Source organism: Coturnix japonica, chromosome 11 (genome assembly GCF_054131305.1).
Source record: "Coturnix japonica strain WE chromosome 11, WE-NBRP24, whole genome shotgun sequence".
Lineage (NCBI taxonomy): Eukaryota > Metazoa > Chordata > Aves > Galliformes > Phasianidae > Coturnix > Coturnix japonica.
In genome coordinates this window covers 9,328,835-9,348,830 of record NC_140673.1, presented here as the reverse complement: position 1 = coordinate 9,348,830, position 19,996 = coordinate 9,328,835, and the positions used below count along the sequence as shown (strand labels likewise).

Sequence of the window (19,996 nt, the reverse complement as noted above, 5' to 3'; positions counted from 1 at the left end):
ACCTGAAGGGCCTAGTTTAAAGGTTGGAGTTGCATGCTGATAATACCAACCTTAGATTTACTCTTTACTTTGTCTTTAAAGGTGAATGGGAGTGTTACCTTTCTACAGGAGCTGTACAGATCTGTGTTGTTTTAAAAATATGTAGCAAAGAAAGTTTTAGAATAGCTGGGCTAGTGGCATTTCCATCTGCCTCTTCCTCTATCAGAACTGTCCAGTGTAAACAAAACCCTAATGTTTTTAGCCTTGCTATCTTAAATAAAAGCAGGAGGATGAAACAGCTGCATATTTATTCTCACCAAATTCAGCCTTTGAAATTCACAGTCTTATCAATTCCTCCCTATGTCACATCAGCTGTGCATGATCTTCCAGTATACAGGAATCACCGTGTGTTACAGGAAATCTGGTTTAGGCTTCAATCCCTTTGGAAATCAAGTGACTGTTTTTCTGTTCCCGAGCTATCTGTGGCCATTTCTTCTAATCTTCATAACTTACCTACTCTGAAAATCACATATATACTGTGTGTGTGCATAGTTACGTAAATTAGATGTAGTGAAATAGGGCCCTGATGTCAAATGACGATGTATTATTGCAACATACATTTGTGGTTGCTGACAACAGTATACAGCTCAGCCTGCATGATAGAAGAAAATGAGATGAATCTCAGATTCCTCAAAGCGCTTTGTTGGAGAAGATGGTGTGGGCTCAATAATACGGAGAAAAGATTATTTTTTTTCAATGCCTTATGAGTATGTAGAGTTGAATATTCGCTTTGATTTGTGATCTGGTTGTATTACTAAATGTTTGAGAAAGCCTGGAGGCATTTCCTAAATGAGGCTGCAACTGTATAGCTTTTAAACTCAATTAGCCCTCTTCTAGTTTCTTCATACTGCACCAATTATAATGGAGTTTAGTTGGCTGTGTGAGGAAGGGAAGGTATAGGGGTCTCTCTAACTGGTTGCCTTTGTCCCACAGTGTGTGGAACAGCTGCATTTTACATGGCACTTAGATAGCTGCAGCTGTTTTTCCGAAACTTTAAAATGTAAACTGCATTAAAATTAAGTGTGCTAGGAGAAGTCATTCAACAGAAAAGAAAGTGAGTTGGTTAACACTACCTGAAATGAGCCCCCTTCAGAGCAGAAAGAATACTAGGCCTTGCAGTGTTTTGTGTACTACTTTATATGCTACTGTCATGATAGGTCTGCACAGTGTGTATTTCAGCCACACAGTGATCTTCTGATGCTTGTGATCTTCTGCAAAATAGTTTGTTCTCAACTATTACCATCGCAAGAGAGTGTGTCCTAAGAACTATTATGCACAGAAATAAGAAGAAATTAGAGCGTGTTTAACAAAGCAGTAGAACTGATATGTTACTGCTTAAAAACAAAACAAAAAGGAAGACAAAACACCGACCGTCTCAGGGGCAAAGCCTCTTGTTGGGGTTCAAGCATCAAAAATAATACTTGGCACGTCTTAAACAGTATTTTTATAACACACTTCTGTTGGATCAGTCTTCTCTCTTCTCTGTTTGATCTTAAAGTCCAACTGTGTTAATTGAACAAATTCATGTAATGCATTAAGCTTGTAACATGATTAAAGGTATTACTAGAACTTTGTAGAGAGAATGTTAGGGTTGGTTTTTTTTCCCTTATTAAGCTAGAGGTTTTTCCTTCTTGTTTACAGGCATAAACAAAACTGCGACTAACTGGTTGAAAATTTAATCTATGTTTCCTCTTGTGGGGAAAACCTAAGATGTCTTGAAGTAACCTTTTCTAATAGGCATTTTTCTGGGAAGGCCTGTTTTGTGAGGAAAAAGAGACCCCTTGCTGCCCCAGAATGGTTGATAGCCTGGTGCTTTTGGTGTGCCTCTGGAATGTCCGAGTCCTGTTAGCTTTGGAGAAAGGCCTGGAAACCTGGGTTTTCAATACTCTGTGAAAGTCTTAACTATCAGGGTACTATCTATCTGCAAGAAAAAAAGAAAAACAACTGCTGCCTAAGACTTCTCCTCCTCTTTCATTTGCTATGAACTCCTTACCCGAAGGCAGATAAAAATAATGTGGTCATACCTCTCTTTATAACACACAATAAAAACTTGCTGAAACTTCTCTCTCTTTCTCTCTCTGAAATACAGTAACACATAGATCCCTTGTTTATGCTGTCTTGTAAAGAAATAGACTATAGTAAAGATGTAGCAGTTATTCTCTGCAATTAAGTGTTAACTGTACACATACGGACAGAAAGATGCTAATTGTGGCCAGAGCAATGGAAAATTCTTGCATTGAATCCCCTGATCTTTGCACAGAAGCATTTTGTTGTCTGTGCAGTTGTATGTGTACCTGATGTTTTGCCCTTTTTGTGCATAGAAAGCTAGAATTAATCTTGTTGTGTCAGTGCTGCTGAAAAAAACAAAAGCAAAACAAACAACAAAAACCTCACTTAAATGAGAGAATTCTGTTAATAAAGCTAAAGTGGCTCTTTGTGGAAGAAAAATCAATCTGTCTGAATCCCTCCCTTCAGTTCATACAAAAACTTGTAAAACCTTGGTTTTGTTGTAGGCTATTACAGCGTTTCTTTTGATGTACAAATTCTAAATGCAGTCAGTAAAATCTTTCAAAAGATTTAGTATGCATAGTAAGATATTGATTTATTTTTTTTATAATGTACTTTGCACACTGGATTTCTTTTAAAGCTTACTTACATCACTGAGGAAACAAGTACCTATAAGATGTACTTCATTTTTAGTAATTAATGCTTTTTGACTCGGTATTTATTACTGAAATATTGTGCGTTTCTGAATTACCACATTGCAAAAAAGAAACAGATATAGCTGTCAATCCAGATTGGTTTCCACAGTAGTAAAAGTTTGGGGCTTTTCTTTTCTTTAGTTCCTTTATTTTTAAAAATAGGTTCTGCCTACCTTCCAGAAATGATGCTTTCCATTTTTAATTTGAGGGAGCGAGAAGTTGGGAGCAAGGAGGCAGCACCAGTGGATATTTGATCTCTTTGAAACATTTCAGTTTTCCTTTAAACACCTCACAGCGCTGAAACTTTCTCTTGAAAGGCTGTTGTGGCATTCAGATGTTTGTTGGCTGGAGTTGAAAGAGTGATTTGGATACTGTTTAGACAAATTTAGTGCCCCTTAAGTGCAATACACAATAAAAGGAAGTAATGTTCCAAGACCTCTTGTGTGTGGTTTGAGGCTAAATGCTTTTCTCTTAATGCTTTCAGCTTGCTGACTTGGAGAAAAGGTTGTTTTCCCATTCTATTCCAGTTGCCTATATGAAATTCCTCATTTCAGGTCCCTAATTTTAGTTTGGCTGGTTTCTGTAGCTTTTAGTTTTGCTTGTTTAACATGTGCAGTGAACAGCTGCACTGCTGAGTTCTGCAGATGTTGAGCCAGTATAAGCTTCATAACTAACTACATGACGTTCAACCCTGAGAGCTTTGATGTAAGGAAAGAAATCATACTTAGTCATGCATGTTTTCAAATGTCCTGACCTAGCCCTAGAAAAAATCCTGCATGTTATTTTCTGACACTCTCTGTACTGAGCTGTCTGGGATGGTTTTCTTCTGTGGCTCCGAAGCAGATCAGATAAAGTTCGGAGCCATCCAATAATTGCACGTTCCGAGTTCCTTCTCATATCTACAGCAGTCCTGTTAATATTACCTCTTTAAAGCTCCGTTAGTAAATATCACCAGATAAAAGGCTACATACTCTGGATTTCTGCTCTGTAAAAGACCATTAAATAAACACAGTATTGCTGGCTGACTAACTTCTGAGGTTAATTTCCCACTGAAGGTTTTAGTGGGCTGTTAATGGCTACAGGTCACTTGTTTCAAATTCCTGATTTTCTTCATTATAGATGCTCTCTGATTTCCTGGTTCTTTTGTGTATGAACTTGCCTTTAATAAGAGCCAACTCTGTGTTTTCAGTGTGAATTCAAAATACCTATTTTCCTGACAATGATTTGAGGATGCGTGCTGTTATTGAAATAGCAGTTGTGACACCGCTGTATTGTATCTGCATGTTGGTATATGAACTTCATGTATTTAAAATTCATAACTGTTTTTTTGTTGTTGTTTTTTGTGACAAATTTCAGAAATGCAAAACTTAGATCAGTATCTGTGTCTGTTTTACAATTAAGTTGGACATAAAGGCTGCAGTGCAGTTGCTTGCAGGATGTGATACCTTTTCAGCATAGGTTTTAGCTGGGTTTAATGATTTCCTTGCTCTGGAAATGCTGTGTTTTCTGTGAGGTGTTCCTCATTTTTGTGAGCTTTTCTTCATTTCTGCTGCCTTTAACATCAGTTGCTGAATCATGGGTATATACAGTGGAGTTTTAGTTTTTTATTGCAGTTGCTATATAATACTTCCAAGTTTATCAAGTCAGAAGTGTAATCGGTGTTCTACACTACATTCCTCAGTGACTGGGGCTGAGAAGGAAGTTATATCAGTACTGCTGATCAGGAGTTGCAATTAAGTGTTGTCCAGCAGACTGACTGTAAAACCAATTGTCTGCTTCAGTGCAGTTCTTCATCTTTTTGTTCCTCCTTACTCAACAAAACCTTGGTGGCAGGCCCCTCCACTGCAGGAGCATTAGAAAAGATTTAATCTTCACTCTTGAAAGTAAATTTTTTGCTCTTTCCCTTGCTGTGATAGGATGAGAAGTATCAACGAATGGTAAATGTCAACTAACCACGAGACTTGAAAAAACTAACAGCTGGTTTCTGCTTATGAAGCAGGGAAATGGTGTGGGAGGCGATGCAAAGTACCTCATCTGATACTCACTCTTGCAATAGGGAGGGAACAAAAACAAAAATGTACTGAATATGATGTTTAACCTTCAGAATTGTTTTGCTATTTTCTCATATTTTTTCACTTGTATGGAAATGCTAAATGACAATCTATTTGTTTTCATTAGAAGACATCAGGAGAAGGCCCCATGCCACCTTGGAAGGTTAAATTTGTCTCATTTCTAATAAGAAATGGGGCATCTAATTTGCTTGCATAAGTTGTCAGTATGCCTCAAATCCAGTGCAATGCTTCAATTCAGCAAAATGAAGTATGTTGTTAGACAAGTGTTGAAATGGCAGCACTTAAATGTATCAACCGCAAATCAGAATCGATGAGTTTACTTTGAGTCCAAACAGAAATAGAGGAAATAGATCACAGGTTATTCATTCATTATCTAAAATCTGAGCTCTGAAATAGTACACAGATTTATGCTAATATAAATGGAGAGTAAATTTTGGTTCACAGCACCACAGTGTAGATCCACATTAGTTCAAAGCACAATCAGTTATAACTGATTTTTAAAAAGAATGAGGGTAAACAGACTAGAAAGTGGAAGTAATTTTTCTGATTATGAATTTGAGAACTTTCTATTTCTAGACACTGATTTTACTGAGCAGATGAAACTGCCCTGTAACAATGATAAATACTGTAAAGCACTAGAAGAATTCTTTCCATTTTTGATGAACAACTCATGCAAAAATAAATGCACAGAACGACAGTATCTCTTGTTATTTCACCTGTTCTTCCCTTAGAAGTGTCTTTTCTTGTTTGCTGACAACTCCCACTATGATGGAGCACTTGTCCAAAGGCTCAGGAATTATTAACTCCCCAAGACGGGGGTGGAAAATTAGAGCTGTTGAGCAGGGGTTGGAAGGATACCAACTGGAGGATATTTGTGACTGACGAGGATAACAGGGAGGGAGGGAGAAAAAGAAGTGGTCAGCACTTTTGGCTTTTAAAAGTGGGGTGCATGTGACTTGCTGTTATGTTTTTGCAACGTCTTGTTTCCAGACTGTTGGCTTTGTCAGCCGCATCTTTAATTTGCTCAGTCCATAACAGCTGCTTTTGCTGCTACCACAGAAAGAGAAATTATAGCTTCTAAGCCTTCATTTCTTCCCTCTTACCTATAATGCTTGAGTTCCAGTCTGTCTGACTGCTTTACTAGGCTTTTTTAATTAGCAGATCTTTTGGGGGCCCTTAAGTGTGTTTTGCATATATAGAAACACTAAACAGCCTTGGAAACTCCTGACGAGATGAAAAACATCCTGCTGGGGACATAAAATAGCATGTAATACCTGGAATAATCATTTCTATAATTGAGATTTTCATGTGGCATACTAGAAGACATCATTTTAAGTTTAAACACTTGAAACCATCTGACTAATACAGACTCTGCACTATTTTGATTTCTTTTTGCAAAAAGCTTAGGGGTGTGTCTTGAAATACCTAAAATGCCCATGATGAAAACCAGTGTTTAAATACTTCTGTGAATTTAGTAGCTCAGATGTTATTACTGGGTTTACTCAAGTGCAATGGGTGGAGTTTCATAACAGTCTCTTCTTTGTACCTGAGACCACTGTGCTGCCTGGTCAATTGACTGAGTTGACAAATCATTACAAAGTGCTAGTGCACATCATTCTGGAAGGTATAGTCTACCATAAAGTGTAATAGCTCTCACTGCTGCAAGTATCTTAATATAATTGAGGAAAACAGCTTGTTCTAATCATTTGCTAATTGTACAACATGACTGAATAATCTCTGGGATGTACCTTGGAGACCCGACAGTATGCCTCATTGACTTCTGGGGAACTGACACAGAAGGCGGTAGTTAAATTGCCCTCAGCTCACTTCGTTTGCTTGTCTGTAGATCACTGATGATTTATCTAGAAAACAGAGAAAGGAAAGATTTAGAGTGATAGCTCAGAATACTCTCAATAGATTGGCTGATAGTTGTTCTTTACATTACCCAAGGAAAAATACCAAGCTCTGCTGTAGAGATTATTATACGAATTATTTTGTTGGGTTTTTTTTTGAGAAATGAAGTATGTTGTGCTACGTGTTTTTGCTCTGAATGGAAAGAGATTATTCAGAATATTCAACTGAAAAATATTTCTGCGGACCCTATACTTTTAATGATTTTAATATCACAAATAAGTAGCTCTGTGATATTTTGCTTCATGCTGTTGTTGTGAGACTATTCACAAAGACAAAAACAAACAAAATGAGGCGTAGGCTGTTTTTCAGTGCTGCAGGTGTTAATAAGAATTCTTTGAAAACTCAAATAATAAACCTGTGTTCATAGCTCTTCTTCCATAACAGAGCTTATGTTTCATTTCCTATCTTACATAAGTAAATCCTACTTAAATACTCAGAAAAACAGGTTTAGGAAATAGTCTGACCTTTTTTGGTACTAAGCGCCAAGCGTGATGAAACCTTCAAAAAACTTATTTTTCAATAGCTCTAAGTTTTGTTACATCCTCACTCTGCAATGCAATTAATTTTCCCCTGTCCTTCAAGTGCTGTGAATTGGATGATGGGATTCTCAAAGCCTTCCATTTCTTGGCATTTGGCATGTTTTCAAAATGCAAAGTTTAAGGAACAAATATTCAAGGTTTTGTTACAGCCGCTTGCTTATTAAATTGGACTCATGTAAATGAGTCATGTATGAAGTATCATGTATTAAATTGAAAAGGAAATATTTCCAAATCTATACTTCTCAATGATCTAAGAATCCCATTTTTGAAGAGTTTATAGTCTGAAAATACTTTAATTGAACTCATATGCTGATGAAGAGTTGTTTGTAGTATTAAACCTTCATGAAGTTGCATGGAAGATGTTCTGAGAATTTCAAGTCCATCTTGAGTGTAGCTATATCATCTATGTTAAAATCAGTTCAGAAACACGCAAAGTTGAAAACTATTTGGAGAGTTTAAAAATCTGACATTTGTGGAACATGGGGGTGGAAGAAACAACAAAAAAAAAAAAGCTACTTCATTTCTCAGGGTGTGCTTTAATTACAGAATGCCCATTATGATAATAAATTTTATGTTGGAGGTATATTGTACATTGTACAAAAGCCACTAAAGGACAGTCTCCTTTCTGAAACCCTTTGTCACCTATTGCCTAGACACAGAGTCACTAAAGGCTTTCACATCTCTGCAGTGTATCAACATTAGAATCCCTTTGTACTAGAAACTATGCAAACACAAAATACAGTAACTACCCCTACCCAAACACTTGTAGTAGCTGGTATCTGATGTATGGATATGGGAAAGGATCAAGGCAGCCTGCTGGGCACTGGTTTCAGTCTGCCAGCTCCCTGACTTATACCAGGTTCAAATTTGCAGGCTTTGCTGGAGATTTGAGTGGATCTAGTAGGATGCTAGGGGTCATGATAGCTATTTCTAAGCCTCTTCTCTTGAGATGAAGAGGAAGGTACCTGTTTGAGGAGGCAAGCATGGAAATAAATGCTGCTAGCCACAAGAGTGGATTTCTTGTCAGGGAAAATTGGATAACATGGATGAGAAGCAGAAAGGTACTGGATCTGGTGGAGGATGGAGACCTAAGAGATAGAGGGTAGAGATGCTGGCATTTTGTCTGAGCAGATGAGTAAATTTTGTAGGAACGTGGGATGAAGAGATCAGTGATGGCTGGATGGTATACGGTGAAGAAAGAACAAAAGCATGTAGATGTTGTCTAGCTAGGGAGACTTAAAAATAATAATAAAAGCCTGGACTTAGCAAGTGGAAAGATACTGGAATCAGCAAAGGAATGTGAAGGAGTTTAATAAAAAAAAATAAGTAGAAAATTTATAATAGAATATGTAATGCTCAAAGTACTCTTGTGTTCACTATTCACTTCAGCTGGAATAAGGAGAAAAGGGCTAATAATCTTCGCTTTCTCTTATTACTCCTGATTTACTTGAAACCATGTATGACTATAATGATCAGCATTGATACCTTCGGTTGATTTGATTAGGTAGTGTGATGATTATCAGCCCTTTCTTTCATAAAGCCTATCAGCAGAACAGTCTTTAGGAGTGGACAGAAGGGAACAGCAAGGTCTGTGGGGCAGCATTCGTACTAAGTGACAACTGTGCCACATCTCTGTGGCCTGGGTGATCAGAAGAAGCAGCACTGCTTGAAGGAAGGGGAAGTGAGGGTAAGCAGAGGGAAGAGAGTTGGACTTGCTGCCTACAGGGCTTTCTGCAATGACCTGGATGCAGGAGCAGGATTGACCTGTGGCTGGGGGCAGCACAGCTGCATAGCACATCTGGTAAAGGAGTTGCAGCAGTTGTATTCTGGTAAACCTGTCAATGCAAGGCATTAATCACAGTCTTAGACTTTGCGTTATGTAATGGTTTGGTTTTTATTTATACTGCATAAACGTTTCTGATGGAAGACCTTAGTTCAATCTGGGTGCCTCTGATACCATCTATGTAGAAGAAACCTCACATAAAAGAAGGGCTGCTTTAAGCAGAGATTTGTAGGCATGCTACATGTTGATGAACAGTAATTATCAGATCTGTGTGCATTCTGTAAAACTTACTAGTGATGAAGCCTCCATTTTACACCTCCACTGTGCAAATTACCAGTCTGGTGGGAGTTCATATTATCTTTAATAGGAGCTGGTTTTGCCGCTGAATCTTAATGGATTGGGACCACACTTGAAATAATTGATAGATTTAATCTTACATGCAATTACTATAAACATCCTTTTCATTTTTAAATTAATGAGAAAGTTGAGTGGTTCTACTTGAAGTTTTCCCACCCTCAGTTGCACTCTTTCCCAACTTCCTGACTCGTTTCAGAGAGGAGTCACGTTCTTTCGTTTTCTCTCTGCTCAGCTTGTCTCTGTTCCCATTGCTGCTGATCTCTGCTCACAGAAGCAGTTCCAGCTCAGTGATGAGTGCCAGTCACGATAGCAGAACGAGCCAGAAGTAGTAAAGTTATGATTAAAAGCTTGCAAACTTGGAAGTGCTTAGGTGCCAGGGTTTTAAACTCATTGCAACTTTATTAATGACACCCTGGGGAGAAGAATCTTTTAATAGTAAACACATCCAAACAGATTTGAGCTAAAAAAGCTGCGTTTACTTTATTTCGGTTGCATGTGTACTACAACTTTATCAAGAGATGATTTAGAGGAACCGCAGTGACGTCTTAGCTTGGATCTCATTAAACTGAAAGTCCTCCACAACTGAAAATGATTTTTCAGCTTTATGGAAGCTTCCCCTCTCCCTCCCTCGTGGCATTCTGCAGTTTAAAAAAGAGCTGTGTCTTAAACAGAATTTCAGCTTACTGAATAATGAATTCTAGTTCATTTTTTTCTTGAAACACACATTCCTGCACTGTTTTTGGAATGATACGTGTGCCAATGTGCGTCTATTCATATTCTTCTCTCTGGTAGTTCTAGGTGAAAACTCCTTTACCCAAGAAAATGGAATCTTTGTGTCTTTGTCTCCTCGCTGGCTTTCAGGCATGTTTTGGCAGGAGCTTCGGCTGTCGAGGCACTGGAGAGGAGGGGCCTCGCAGTCATTTGTCAGCTTTTCTTGCATCTGTAATTTTTTGTCCACTCAGCAGTACTGGAGGGGCTTAGAAAAGGGGGACAGCTTGTAGTTGTTGAAAGTTAAACTCTTGAAATAATTGCCAGACCATAACGGTTTGAGGAAGGTGTGCGTGAGGGGAGAAACTACAAATGTTTCAGCTTAATACAGCCATAGGTTTAAAGATCTGGACAATTTTCTTTTTGCCAAATTGCGTGCCTTCTCCCTATGTATGTACAGGCAGCGTTACCATGCTTACAGGCTTGTTCACTGTGCTGATAAACTGGCTTTCTTTTGTACTGAAGAAATGATTTCAGTGCTGTTCAAGACCAGGTTCTTTCCAACCAGCAGCATTTTTAAAAATAATTTTTCTCTAACTTTTGTCCCAATCTTCCACTGGAGTTTTCCTTCATAGCCCGTGAACCTTCATCACGGTGTGTAACATAACCAAACAAGAAATTTGTTGATTTTTTTTTTTTTCTTTTTATTATTGGAAGACAAGTTCCTTGATATTTAGGGTTTTTTTCCTCCTGAGATTTTTACGGAATATAAATGTTGATCTCTCCTCATTCCAGTAGGCTATTTAAGCTCAGGACTCATACTGTGAGCTGTTAATTAATCAGTGTGACAGATGAAGCAAGTATCCGACTATGAAAGAAAACCTTACTTCAGTGACTAACAATGAGAATGTGAGCCCAAGTGATTTAAAGGATTTTTTGTGTGAATGTGTGATAAGGAGTCTTAAGCTGTTAGAGGCAACGTTGTTTTTTTTTTTTGCTCAGCTTGTGTCTCTGCACAGACATTAAAGGGCTCATCAATATTTTGTCTTGAAAAGTCTAGACAGCAGTTAAAAGAGCCTCTCCTACAGCTTGAAGAGATCCCATTTCCCATAATTAATAACAGGAAGCGAGTAAATAAGGCTTTGCTGACAAATGAAACAGAAATGGTAACATGGATCCAGAAGCATTAGCTCCTAGCTGAGAAAGGCAGCTGAGGTCTGTTAGTATTAGAGGGAAAGATCACTGTGGAAGTCCGAGAGCTATGCCTAAGCCTAATTTAGTAATGTGATAGCAAACCAGAGGTGCAAAAAGCACAATAATGCATTTTAATTATTGAGAGTGATTCCTGACCTTTGAATACATTTGTACAATAGTCCAGAAATGCTTCCCTCTGTCATTATTTGCAGCTCTTTGAAGGAAGTTTTCATGTTTATTTAAAAGCTACCAGAAGGCATTTCAGACATTTCCGGGAACAAATTGTATATATGTATTTTAGGAAGATAAGGAAAGAAAGGAAACATAAGGAAAAGTTAATTTTAAATTATTATTATTATTATTATTTAAATTTTTTAAAGACCGTATTTCTCTTCAGATACACCTTTTCAGAAAGTGGTTTGAGACCCTTCCCTCTTCCCATTCCCCTTCCAGTTCCTCTCTGTTATCTCACTGAACTGTTAAGGTCATTTTGGCAGCTGCACATAGCTTTGCCTGCCATGCTTATGACTGGCTTTGATTTTGGGGTTGCTTAGTGGGGAAGAGGGGAATGTGTTTTCCAAGAGGAGCAGTGATAAGTAAATGGCAATATTCAGGGGCAGTGGGAAGTCCATCTTAACACCGTGTTTATGCTATCCCTTTAGTCTGAGCTTGTTGAATTAAGGGTTAATTGTTCCTCATGTCCACAACGTGATACAATTGTGTAATACAGTCTGCATGGCATCTTAAGGCTGACCTTGAAAAGGGAAGAAGAGGCAATTTATTTCACTGACTTTTTTTTAGACTCTCTAGTAAGTGAATTCCTACTTCAGCTTAACTACTGGGATTATTTTTTCTCTCTGTAGTATGTATCTTAGGCTCTGTATATGAGCCCAACAGCTCATACACTAAAAATGACGAGGTAGACCCAAATAAGCCTGTTTGTAGAGCTAATGTTTTTCCTTTTCTGTACATTTTATAAGATAAACCAGCCATTGCTGTACAGGAGCATGGCAATGAATACTAAATACTCCTTCCATAAGACATTTTGGAAGGAATTCAGTAAATTCAAAGAGGATACCCTAACACTGGATCCTATAATTTTGTTTATTTTTTTCCACTGACTGTAGTTAATACTATTGAAAACAACAGACTATATCCAAAAATAAGTTGAAATATTTACATGGCTGCTTCCTCTGCTTCGTCAATTTAAAATATTTACTGCAGATACTCTGTTTAGAGACTGATTAAATTAAATTAAAAAATTAAATTAAAATCTGAGTGGAAATTCTGAATTTTAAGTATACACTTTTTCCATTTGACTTTGAAAACATATAATTCCGTAGTTTGCAACTGGACTTCTGATATTGTCAAAATACATTTCCGTCCTGTTAAATGCTGAGTGATGAGTTCTGTCATCCTGAATCACACATGCCTATATCCAGTTAGACTTACAGCTTTTCATGAGACTGCTTAGGGTTTGTGGTACTACTTGACTCAAGTACTTGGCTTCTTAGTACATGTGAATGTCTCAAATGACTAATATCATAAGGAAAAAACAAAACAAAAAGCAGTGATTGAATTCATTTTCAGAGTACGCTTGTATACTTAAGGTACAATTATAAACTGCTATGTTAACCTCTGGGGTTTGTTTCACTCTGGTATTTTTTCATTTGTTTGTTTGCTTGTTTGTTTGCTTGTTTTCCAGAGCTGTAACACTTAGTGCAGTTCCAGATCCTGAGGGATTATTATTATCTTTTTTTTTGTAGACAAGAGACTTCTTTACAACAAGGAAAATTATATTGCCAAGAAAAACTTTGAAGAAAATAGTGCAAATTTATGTAATTTTTGGACCTTCAAAAATAAGATGTTTTCATGCTGCACGTAATTGACACAAGCTTAAAGTTTCTATAATTACAGAGAAAATAATATAGAAACCTTTCTAGTAAGTAACTTGCGTATCTTCAATTGTACATCACGAAGAACATTTTTACATTGAGCGCAGTACTTGCATTCAGCTTTGGATATGGCTTTTGCATGCCTAAGGAGGGAACTTTGATGTGCAGGATGATTCTTTTAGAATGAAAGGTGATGTACCACTGTCTGTTCAAATATTTGAATCTTAAGATGATAGCACAGTTCAGTGACAAAGCACTGCTGCTTAGGGCACAAATATATGCAGACTGATCAAGTGTCTATTTCATAGATATTAACAAATATACTAGATTGTAGGGTAGTGTAAAAATAAGTTCATGGTATAGGCCTGCTGTAAGAGATGATATGAAAAAATACAATTGTAACAGGACCGGATATTGGTAGTAGAATTCTGTTATCTTAAACTCATAGATATGTGGTTTCCAAGTGAAACTCTCCAGAGAACTGGCAGTTTCCAGGCTGCTCTATAGATTTCCTGTTTATTGTATATGATGCTGTAAATACAATCTGATGCTATAGTACTCTTTTCCTAAAAGGATGAAGGCAGCTCTTTTTTAAAATAGGATATTACCCGAAGCCCACTTGGTTAAAGTAGAAGGGTTTAAAATAGCTGTAAGTATTCTGATTATATCACAACTTTGAACACAATATTTCTTTTTGTCATTTAAGATTTTAAAGAACTTGGCGTATATTCTTTATGTGTGTGATCTGACCTGATGTGTTCCTTCTCCAGCCTTTTTAAGTATTTTCCTTTGTCTTATTTACTGAAGGGTAAGATAATTTTATTTGACCTGGTGGTGGTATATATGGTGGCAAAATCTCTATTTAAAAAACAAAGAAATGAAAAAAAGCAACTAGAATAAAAGCAAAGGAAAATACATTCACGCTCAACCCAGAATCTTAGTTTCTAATCGCATCCCAGACCATTTTTAAGCACTTCTATGGTTTATTCTTAAGTATCTCCTTATTAGGATGGGAACTGTTTCACTAAATTTTTTAGTTTGCAGAAACTGGGTAGCCCCACTTGTTTCTTTCTCATGAATCCTCCTTTTAAATAAAATAATATTTATATAGACGAGAATGCTGTAGAACTACTGTGAAAGTAGATGCATACAGGTGGACTCACGTAAATGATTTTATTTTTATCATCACTACTGTTGGTCAGTTCTTGGCTCTTCCACTCTTCTGAAACCTTTCCCTCTGCCTTACATACTAGAAGGGAACTATTAGGAAGGGCAATGCCCCAGGAGTTCTTGCTGTGCTCTCTACCCTGGAAGACGTAGCACTGGCTAAGAGGTCGAGAGAGGGTGGAAAAAAATGGTAAATGAAATAGACAAACAAAACCAGTACTTCTCATTCAAGCATACTCCAAATGCTGATTTGGAAGTGGAGACTTCTGCTTAACATACAGATTAGAAGCAAATTTTCTTCTGAATTGTGTTTTAACTGTTTGAGATTCAAAATGGTCTGCATTGCTGTCAATCAGAGGAAGGAATGATAAAGAATAGTAAGATGCATTTTTTCCTTAGGCATCAGGTGATTAAGGGAATACGTTCTCAAATTATTATTTCTTGGTTTAACTATTTGAGCCCCAACTCATGAAAGCAACGTTTTTGATGATATGATCAAAAAACTATTTTTGGAAAAGCCACAAGATGGGAATGTGCAACGATGAAACTGGGCTTTTGTTAGATTTAATCTTCTCTAAGAAGATAAGACTTTTAAGTTTTTATAACTACCATGCTCCTTTCCAGAAATGTTATTTCACATTGGTAAACCAAATACAATATGACCAGCTAATAAGTGATTTGTTTTGTTTTTGTTTTCTTTAACACCAAGGCATCTAAGGAGACAAAATAAAGATCAGGAATACTTGCCTTTTCTACTGCTTTATTTCTTTCTTACAGAAAGTTCTATTCTCTTCAGGAAATAGTTAGTTTTGGTTTTGTGTTGGTTTTTTTTTGTTTGTTTGGTTTGCTTTCTTGCAAGTGTTCATCCTTCATTAGCTTCTATACTTGATGCTGGTGTAGTAGACATCTTCATTTATGATGCAGGATGTGAGTTTTATTAAATAAGAAAACTTCAAACTTCACACTTTTTTCTAAGCTCTGTGTTTTCCTTGAGTATGGTTAGCACAGCACCAGGAGCTGATACAGCCGAACCTGTTTCATGAGTTTCATTTAGTAAATCAGTATGTCAAGCAGTATTTTGTTGTATGCTGTGTGTCCTGCTTCTAGGCAGTGTTGCATTGAATGCTTTTAACTGCTAATTAATTTAGCATATGTAGACATCACCATGCTCATGAAACATGTCTTTAAGTTAGAACCTGAAATACTTTTTTCAGTGATTTTTGTTCACCTTTTTTTGCTTCCAGAATGGTAATCTGCATTTCACCTGCAGGAAGGTTAGAGTCAGCAAACAAAAAAAAAACAACCAAAAAACAAAAAAACCAACCCCAAACCAAAAAACTCTACCAAAATAAACAAACCAAAAATGTACTGCAGACCTACAGTGAATCATAGTTGGCTGAAAGAGTTTGGACTCTGGCCCTGTTCCTCCTCCACGAGTTGCTCTGATAATGGTGACATAACAGCTCATGCCCTGGCAAACATTACCAGTGCTGCAGGTACTGTAGCCTACTGTAATGACATGTTGGCTCACTGATGAGGTCTTAACAGTTCATTTATAACTTGATTAACTAAAAAAACAAAAAACAAACAAACAAAAAAAACAAACCACCCATCTTTTAAATCTGTTTCTAGTGAAAACACTGCACATCACAGGACCTACTGAGATGTAGCATTGTAGAAGAGCACTCTGGCTCTTAGCATTTGCAGCCTTCTGTACAAAACATATATCTGGATTTCTTAGCTAACTGAATCCAGCCCTGTGTTTCTGTTCTTATTTGATTTCAATGATGCTTTATAGCACTTTCCTTAAACCTATATATCTTTTATACAGATCATTTTGCTTTAAATTATATAGAAACTATTCAGTGCCATAAAAGGAAATCTATACCTATTGACAATCTAAATTTCAAGAATGATCTGACTTATGTAAGAAGTAGGGAGCATATTATTTTTTATATTTCACTCTAGAGATGTCTAATGTTGATGTGACATGCCACAAATTATATTTGTGCCCAGAAGTAACTTTTTAATCTTCACCTACCACGTCCAAGCACGCTGCCATGTCATTGACTTGCATGCTGCAGAAGAATATGTATTTGAGTGTTTGTATAGTTCTCTTTTCAAACATGGTAATTTTTCCAATTTGAAATGTTTTTGTCTTTGTGAAGAAATAGCTATATGTTTTGTTGGGCAATATATATATATATATATATATATGTATGTGTATATATATATTTATATAGCATTCTAATAACCAGTATTCCTTAATCTTCTGAGGTATTTGCTAGTGTCAGAGATCAATGGAAGCAAATCCATTACACAATTGACAGTGAGGAATTTCTTTTATGGAAACTGTCTTAAATTTTAAGATAGGTCAAAATGTCCATATGGGATCTGTACTTATTTGGAATAGTATGTTCATTTCACACCTCAAATAGATGAGTCTTCACAGAAAGTAAAGATTATGAAAGATTATTTCAAGTGTGTACTTGTCTTTCTTACAAGAGATCTAAACTGGAAGGTGAAGGTATCAGTGGTGACGAGGCTGTTCTACCTAATTCAGAAGAAGCTTTGTGTTTTCCACCATGAGAAATCCACTGAGCTAGCTGACATCCAAACAACATATTTTCATGGCTTGGGACAGGGCAGCATACTATATTTTCTGTAATTGTTGAAGATAGTTTTCAACAACAGTAGCCTCCTTTGAGCCTTCTTAACTGTAATGATCAAGGCTTCAAAAACTTAGGAACAGGTTATTGAGTATCCTTTGTCAAATACTTTAGCTCTTTATCTTGTCTAGTTTGCTCCACATGTCACTTCTTTTGTGAGGGCAAAATCTTCTGGTAGCAGCAGCATTGTTTTAAACACAGAGCTGACTCTCATTTCTTTTCCTCTCCTGCTAAAGCTCTATTAAATATCCCAAAATTAATTCTTTCTCTCTCCTGACTAAATTTGCATACCCCTTTAACAATTGCAATTCTCTTTACGTATAAAATATGAGGTGGGTGTGGATTGGGATGTGCTGGCTTTATTATTATAGATAACTGTGTAATCTGAAAGACTTGTTAGGCATTATTCTGTTATTGTTAATTGGTTTTACTGGATCTTTAATTTGAAAAGTTGGCATAAGTATTTGCACATGTTCATAATGGACCAACAGCTTTTTACTAAAAATTATGCATTAGGTATTATTCTACACAAAATATCTTGCAAGATTTTTCCACAAATTGTTCATGTCTGTTAATTATCCATTATGTTTGAAAATTTTGTTAAAAGCAACTTTGAGTTACTTCTGATCCATTAGATTAAACACTTAATAACTTAATGGGAGGCCACATTTTTGTGCCGGCATGAAATTGAGAGGAAGTAACATGGCTCTGTATGTTGAATATACACATGGCCTCTGAATGCTCGTTTCCCAACTTATATGAATTCTTCATATACAGAAATGAATCACTGTATACCATTCATGGCTATTTTTTAACTGGGAAACTGATAAATATTTTTATGACCACAGGTAAGCAGAAAGCTCATTTTTTCCACCCCACAAAACTTCTACAGTTCAAAACTTGTTCTGTTCCATGTTAAATTTCAGGGAAAGTTAAGAATGAAGAGATCTGTCTAAACTGTTGATTTACTACTGAATTGGGAAAGAGCTATTTTGGAGTCAGTATATCTGTTTTTGAGGGAAAATGTCCTTTTAATCCTTAGAAATATTTTCCAAAGGAGTTTTCATAAAAATGGTGCAACTTCTTTTGAAGTGCAACTTCATGAACCGCTATTTTCCAGCTTGACAAAAAGTTGATATTCAAAGGCAGCACTACTTGTGAATTAAAGTCAAACATGAAGTGGAATCTTTTTACGTTTCTGGTGAGAAGTGGCACTTGATCCTTGAGGCAAACAACTTCTCTTCAACCTACATGACACATTACATCACATTACTAACAAGTGCACTGGCAAGGCTAGAAGATGAAATGCCACTTTCTGTTAAGTTAAAAGTAGGGCACATTTTTCCATTTCTGAAAGCTCTATCACTTCATATAGTTGCTCTTGCAAATGAAAAATGGCAATGCTCCTGTACAAAAGTGATCTATGTATTAGAGGAAAGCAGCTTATGTTGAGCAGTGTGGCACAAGAAGATGCCAAGCTTTTCTTGAGGAGAGCATGTAGCACAGTCATGAAGAGATTTACAGAGCCTCAAAAATTTAGTTATGCTAAGTGTCTCATTTTGAACTAGACAGAAGGATGAATAAAATATAATTCTGGTTGTATTTTTATTTTAGTAAGCTCAAGAAATTTAGTGATGTATATGACAAAGATATTTTCAACACCTAGATGGAAAGGAGACAAAGAGAGAACATACAGACATTTTCAGTTTTGATAATTTTCTATATTATCATCAGTATTCTGATCAGATTAATACAGCAAGATTTAAGATTGTTATATGGCCGTATGTCTATGATAAACCATATAGAGTTGCCTAGATTTCTTTGTTACTGTATTGCAGTTTCTGAAATGTTCTCAATTTCCTTTGTTTTACATTGAAATGAATATGAGGAAGCAAGCTTAATACATCTTCCCACTGTGCAGCAGTCAGGGAATGAACAGAAGGAGTTTCTCATCTTACACCACTCTGAATCTGTAACAGGAGCGTGGGTTGCCCACTGGCTTCCCCAGTAAGCTGCTCTTTCCTTCCTTAAGGAGGAGGAAATGAGGTTTATAAAAATGTTTCAATCAATACTAATAGGTTTTCTTCTGTAGATATTTCAGTGTAACCCTGATGTCTACATTGAAGTTGTTCTCCATAGGACTAAAAGGTTGTTCCATAGAGACAACAGAAAGAATGAAGAGAATTCTTTTCTTTGTTCTATGGTTTGATAAACTGCCTTGTTATTTTTTTTTTTCTTTTGTTTTAATGTCTTCGACACAATTTTATTTTTAAGGTTTTGAATTGGGGAAGTAGAAAAACAAAGTAAAACTTAAATACAAGTAATAAGATGTAGTGAAGAATGTAACTCTAGCTCACAAAGGCTTCCGCTTATAATAATAATAAAGGCTGGAATTGTAATTAGCTTTTTTGGAATGTTTTTCACTCCAGCTGCACCAGACAATACTCTCACTTGTAGTTATACATACAGACGTATCTACTTATTTTCCTTCACGTTGCAGCATGTTTGTACTTCCCTAATTGGCAGCTTGCCATGTATCTGGGGAAAACAAGATTGTATTATCAAGGGGGAGAGACTAAGATTTCACATGTCTGCTGTGCACAAATATCTTAGTCACGTTAATGGAGAAGAGATTTAAATTAAATTTAGCAATTTGGGTCATAACGCACTTAGAGCCCCCATATGGAGAGCCAGGATTTGCAAATAATCAAAAGTCCAACACAAAACTCAGGCTGCCCTTGCAAGACTTCATATTAAGACAAACTTCTAGTGCCAGTTAAAGACAGGTCTGTGTAGATAACCAGCAAGAGTAGACACATTTAATAAAGTCGCTTGTTTTTATCTTAATGTTGGAACTGAAATCAAACTGCACCATAGCTAGAAGCAAGATAAATACAAAGCACTAGAAAATAAACACTCATTACATTCTAGAACCACCACAACAACAAAAAGATTAA

The 19,996-nt window shown here is 36.6% G+C and overlaps 1 long non-coding RNA gene across 5 annotated transcripts in view; it reads right to left on the bottom strand.

The window, feature by feature from the left end:
• LOC107317182 (uncharacterized) overlaps positions 1-19,996 on the bottom strand; it is a 60,903-nt gene that overhangs the window by 24,027 nt on the left and 16,880 nt on the right. For 4 of the 5 annotated variants that reach the window (XR_014932627.1, XR_014932630.1, XR_001556766.3 and 1 more), the window contains exon 2: positions 6,562-6,675. This is a non-coding gene — a long non-coding RNA (uncharacterized LOC107317182). Of the gene's footprint in view, positions 1-2,914; positions 3,087-6,561; positions 6,676-19,996 lie in introns of all 5 variants that reach the window. The other variant, XR_014932628.1, reaches the window with a different exon arrangement.